Here is a 6,500-nt window from a genome sequence, read left to right as displayed (position 1 = left end):
TCCACGCATGCGCGGCCATCAGGTGATAACATCACGCATATGTGTGCATGCGCGTGACATCATCACGTGACGTCAAGCGCATGAGCGGACTTCCTCCCTGCCCGACAAGAGCAGAAAGCGGGGCTAGGGTGGGCTTAGGGCGGGGATGGGCGGAATTAGGCGGATCTGGGGGTGAGGCTAGGGGGTCCAGATTTTCCGAAAGGAAAATCTGGCAACCCTATTTAGGGAGGGATAATTTCCATAGGGTTTAGCACCCCTAATCATTTTGAAAAGTTGATTCCTATACCCCCCACCCCACCCCCACCAGCAAGAGAAGCATTAATAAGGCATCATCTCCTGCTGCTGTGAGACCAGTCTCATGGTAAGAGCTTTGAAATTGCTGCCATGGGACCAACCTGAGCTTTTATAGTCAGGTTGGTCCCATGGCAGCAGGAGGTGATTTATTTACACTTCATCTACTGCCAATGGGGGGGGGGAGGATAGGGGGCTGCTGCACTATCACATCTTTTTTTAAAATTCTTTATTGATTTTCAAACTACAAATGCGCCATAAATGAATCACATATATGTACATTGTATAATAAGCGCAGCAAATTTTCAAATATTACTGCAGCAAAGAAATTTCCCCCTCCCTCCCAGTTAATATACAAACAAATAACTCAAACCTTCATGAAACCATCCATAAAATCATAAAATTCCATTCCCTTCCTTACCCCCCCCCCCCCCAGGATGTGTACATTTACTTGTTTATAAAATAAAATAAATTATTCCTCTTTACAGTATTTAGTCAATGGCTCCCACACCTCTATAAAATTCTTCAATATTCCCTGTTTGGCCATACAATGCTCCATTTTATATGTATAACACAGGGATTCCCACCAGAATGTACAGTTCAACCTATCCCAGTTTTTCCAATTTCTTAAAATAAGCTGCATGGCAACCCCCATCATTACTAATAGAAGCTTGTTATTATTCATTAATAGTTGACTTTTGGCTCTCATAAGAGTACCAAATAAAATGGTATCATAAGATAAATCCACTGGATTCTCTAACATGTTATTTACTTGATCCCAAATAGACCTCCAAAACTGCAGAATCAAGGGACAATAGTAAAGTAAATGATCTAAAGTTCTAGCATCAAGATGACAATGCCAACATCTATTTGACTTGGAACGATCTAATTTATGTAAACAAACAGGGGTCCCCACCCTCCGCAATTGGTCTTTGTAAAGATACTAGAGCAACTCTCGCAGTTTTCCCCTGCCAAATAAATTTCTTTGATTAATGTGGACGGAAAATTGCTAGCTAAGTTATTGGCTTTACGTCTGGCCAAGGCTCTCCCTTATATTATTGGTATGCATCAAACAGGGTTCATTGCTCATAGACATTCTTCAAATAATACCAGATTGGCTTTTCATATGTTAAACTTGACAAAAGAATTGGATGATCCGGCCTTCTCTGTATCTTTGGATACAGAGAAGGCCTTTGATTGAGTAGAATGGACCTTTATGTATCAGGCAATGGATTGGTTTGGGATTGGTTCTGGATTCATACAAATGATTCAAACCTTGTATAGTTCCCCTTCTGCCAGATTATATATAAATAATACTTTCTCAGAGCAGTTTCATTTGGAGAGGGGAGTTAGACAAGGGTGTCCATTATCTCCTTTGCTATTTGATATTGTTCTGGAACCTTTGTTATTGGCTATTCAACAGGCAGAGGAGATATGGGGTATTCCTTATGCAGGTCAGGAATATAAAGTCTCTGCATATGCAGATGATATTTTGATTCATTTGAGGAATCCTGAATCAACCATTCCACATTTACTGGATTTGATAGCTAGATTTGGAAAATTCTCTGGTTACCAAATAAACTGGAGTAAATCAGAGGTTCTTTCATTAAATGTACATTGTACAAAAGGATTATTTGATATATTCCATTTTATTTGGAAGGAAGATGGTATAAAATAGTTAGGTATCTAGATAAAAAATACTTTGGAAGAAACGATGAAAGTAAATGAAAAATCCTTATTGCTAAAGGTCACGGCAATGTGTGAGCAATGGAACCCTCTACATATGTCTTGGGAGAGAGTTCAAAAGGTTAAGATGATGATTTTGCCTGGATCGCGTGGTCCAGAAGCCCCCTCCTGCCTGATTGCCGCGTCCTGTCATCTTCCCTCCCTCCACCTCACCTTAGGTGCCAAGTCCAACTTTAATTCTTCTTCTCCTAGCTGCACGCTTTCGATAAGCCACGCGCGTGGCTGCTTGAGCTGTTGAATCTTCTCTTCTGACCCAACTTCCTGTTTCCAATTGCGTCAGAGGAGCAGATTCAACAATTCAAGCAGCTTATTGAAAGCATGCGGCTGGGAGAAGAAGAATTACAGTTGGACTTGGCACCTAAGGTGAAGTGGAGGGAGGGAATATGGCAGGATGCGGCGATCGGGCGGGAGGGGGCTCAGGACGTGGGATGCGGCAATCAGGTGGGGATGCTGGACCGCGCGATCCGTGCTAGCTTCACTCTGTAGACAAGACCATCCACGGGGCGGTGAATGGCCTTGTCCCCGTCCCGCAGCGACTACTAATTTTTCTCTTGCCATGTCAGCGGGTAACAACCACCATGTCATTCTCTACTTCCAAGAGGACGCTTCCCTCTCCTTACACACTCCCTTCTTGCATTTTTTGCTGCTTTCACTTCTTCCTTCAGTCCTTTTGAAGGATTTTCCTTTCTTTTCTTGCTCCCTTAGTCCCTTTTTCCCTTCTTCCTCTCTCATTTATCAGAGACTTCCCTGAGACCCAAGTGAGCAGATTCTTCATTGTGGTGCTGGTATGCACTCTCTCACTCCATCCCCCCAGGGATCTGCTGGACATGAGTTTTGTTCAACATCTGCAGCTCGATTTATTTATTTATTCAATTTTCTATACTGTTCTCCCAGGGGAGTACTGAAAAATGTACATGAATTTATTCAGGTACTCAAGCATTTTTCCTCTCAGTCCCGGTGGGTTCACAATATATCTAATGCACCAGGGGCAATGGGTGGATTAAGTGACTTGCCCAGTGTCACAAAGAGCAGCATGGGTTTGAGGCTGCAGCTTTAACCACTGTGCCACACTGCAGAAATGTTTGGGGGGTGGGAGGGGGGAGATCCAACTATCAGGCCTGTTCTGTTATTCATGCCTCTGAAAAACTTTTTAAATGTTTTTTGTCTGATCTCTAGTTTCTTTCCTCACATCTAGGTTGTCATCCAGTTGGTATTTTACTGGCCTGACAGGTTTCCTTGAAGGGAGGCCAGTGGCCACCAGAGTATGAAAATCCCCCTTAGTAACTGCCAGTATTCTGTTTGCCTTCAGATCAGCATGGACTCTGCATTCCCTTTCCCTGTGTCATAGACTTCTCTCTCATTTTTTTTTTAAATTTAAATTTTATTGAAATTTTACAAATACAAAAGTATAAGAATAAAACAAAACAATAAGCTGCTGCTACCAAAATATACATAATAATATGCAAAATATAGTATAGTTAATATGCAAAGTAAAGTCAATTAGGATTTACACGAGTCCTTACATATTCATCAAGTAGGGTCCAAATTTTTGTGAATCTGACTATGTTATTTTGCTTGAATGTTATTATTTCCTCATACTTTCTGATGATTCAAAGGTGATTCCACCATTCGTAAAAATTAAGCCTAGCATTGTCTTTCCAATTTGGGAACAATATGGTGGCTAGCTAAGGCAATCATGAAATCAAATATTTTTTTATATAACGGTGGTATATATATATCTGGATTAGAGGAACACAATATGATTGATTTATATGACATGGGCAACTCATTAATATTCATGAGCAGATTTTGGACCAAATCTCTGACCAGACCCGCTATAACCTCCCCGACCCTGAAATGTCCTGTCCAAATTAGACTCTAAGGTCTTCTGCGCAGGGACCGTCTATTATATGTTAAAATGTACAGCGCTGCGTACGCCTTTCAGCGCTATAGAAATAAATAATAGTATGAGTGGGAGTAGTGGTGTAGTAATGGGGGGGACAGTCTGCACCAGATGCTGTCTTGGTGGGAGCACTGGCACCCGTCCTCCTCTCTGTCCCTCCCCTCCCCCCCACTACTATGCACGGTGCCCCTTCCTTCCCTCATACCTCTTTAACATTCACGGCGCGAGCAGCAACCCCCAAACATGCTGCTCACACCAACGTCGGCTCTTCCTCTTAAAATCACTTCCTGGACCCACGCCTAAGCAGTGGCATCATTGGAAGAACTGACACTGGCACGAGCAGCAGGTTGGGGGGGTGGCTGCTCACGCCGCAAACGTTAAAGAGGTACAGAGAAAGGGAAGGGGACGCGTACATGCAGCATTAGGGGACAGGGAAGGAGCGGGTGGGGGTGAAGGAGAGGGCGGAGAGGGGTGCCACTGCCCTGGGCGCCTCTCATCCTAGCTACGCCACTGGGTGGGAGGGCTAAAAATGGGGACCATCTCAGTCTCAATGCAAACTGTTATTAAGGGACAGGGACTAGAATATGTAGACCACCTTTTTATAGTTTTACAATTACACTCAAAGCAGTTTAACTATAAGTACTTCAAGCATTTTCCCTATGTATCCCAGTGAGCTCACAAACTATCTGTACCTGGGGCAGTGGAGAATTAAGTGACTTACCCAGGGTCAGAAGGAGAAGTGCAGGGTTTGAACCCACAGAGAAGGACATATTATATAAAGCACTTTCCTAAATGTTGCACCCTTGCATTAGATGGATAAGACACAGGAACTGCTAGGCCTGAAGTAGCAGAAGAGCATTAATGAACAGAGCCGATAAAACAGGAAATGCATGCGAGGAGGTAAAAGAAAAAGGAAGAAGGCCAAGTAGCGGCGTAGTAAGGGGGGAGGGGACAGTGGGCGTCATCTTGGTGAGGGTGCTAGCACCTCTCTGCCCCCTACGCCATGCTTGCACCCCACTTCCTACCTCTTTAAATCTGTGCCAGCGCGAACAACTTCTCCGGCCTGGCTCCCCTCTGAAATCACTTCCGGGTCACTGGGTCAGGAAGTGACATCAGAGAGAAAGCCAATGCCGTCGCGAGCAGCAGGCGGGAGAAGCTGCTCTCGCTGGTGAAGATTTAAAGAGTATAGGATTAGAATGGGCAGCTTGATAAAAAGGGGAGGGGGTAAATGTTAAAGCTCTGAAAGTTATTATTAAACAAGCTCAACAAGAGATTCAGACCTCCAAATTATTTATACTCTACATTAATATGAAAACATGTAGGGGCTCCTTTTACTAAGCTCTGCTAGCATGATTAGCGCGCGCTAACCTCGTGCTACACAAAAAATACTAACGCAAGCTCTATGGAGGCGTTAGCATGTAGCGCATGCGGCAATGTAGCATGTGCTAAAACCACTAGCGCAGCTTAATAAAAGGAACCCTTAATCATTATAAAAGTGATGATAAAGAGATTTATTTATGCTGCTATCTGATATACCTTTTGCAGCTAAGATTTTTGACTCAGTACCAGGATTTTCACCATCATAAAAATTGAAGAAATTGTCTGCTGTAGTCATGGAGGTACCTTCATTTGTTTCACACATGTAAGACTTAATGTCCTTTAGTAAAATGGCTCCATAAACAGCATTTTCAGTTTGTGCTCGGTTATAAAATTGTCCTCTATATTTTGATATGTTTCAATTGATGTATTAACCAAAAATAAATTGTACTGTATTGAAGAAAGCAGGTCTGGACATTGGACTCTTGCAAAAGCCTACTGGGGTGTGGGCAGTGCCAGCTGGAGGAGATGACCATATTTCACTAAAGTACGACCTTGACAGTTCACCTGGACTCCGCTCAATATAGATCCCAGATATCAGCAGTCTGGAGTTTTGTCCTTGCCCCCTACCCACCACCTAGACCAGTGATGGCTAACCTTTTTGAGCCCGAGTGCCCAAACCGCCGCACAAAACCAAAGAATTTCCTCCAAGTGCCAGCACGTCAATTAAACCTTAATAACAAGATTTTAGTATCTAAAAACTCTTTATAAAGTTGCCTGAACTATGTAACATCATTTTTAAAGGTTGGAATCTTTGTATTGTCAGAGAATCAATTTGATTCACAATCCTTTGGTTTTCATTTCAATTTATTGGCAATTTATAATGTTTTAATGATTTCATTCATGGGCCGAATACACACATACTTTTCTCTGTCGCCGCACTCTTTGACCAAAAGATTTGTAAGCCTGCAACCACGTCAAGGTAGACTCTTTCAGCAGCTCCCCTCCCTCCCCCTTACCTTTGTGGCCAAGTCAAAATGATCTACCAACAATAAAATTTTAAAAACACAAAGCACGCTGTACGCAGAGAAAATGTTAATTATCATTTATATTCCGCGGGTTTTCAAAGAGGTCAAGGCAGATGACTTTATGCAATGTCACCTCAGTAACAACTATACAAAAATAGACAAATATTCCCCCTCCCTTTTTACTAAACCACGATAGCGGTTTTTAGCGCAGGGAC

Source organism: Geotrypetes seraphini, chromosome 4 (genome assembly GCF_902459505.1).
Source record: "Geotrypetes seraphini chromosome 4, aGeoSer1.1, whole genome shotgun sequence".
NCBI classification, from domain to species: domain Eukaryota; kingdom Metazoa; phylum Chordata; class Amphibia; order Gymnophiona; family Dermophiidae; genus Geotrypetes; species Geotrypetes seraphini.
The sequence above is the reverse complement of the archived record's forward strand: the minus strand, read 5'-3'. Positions refer to the sequence as shown.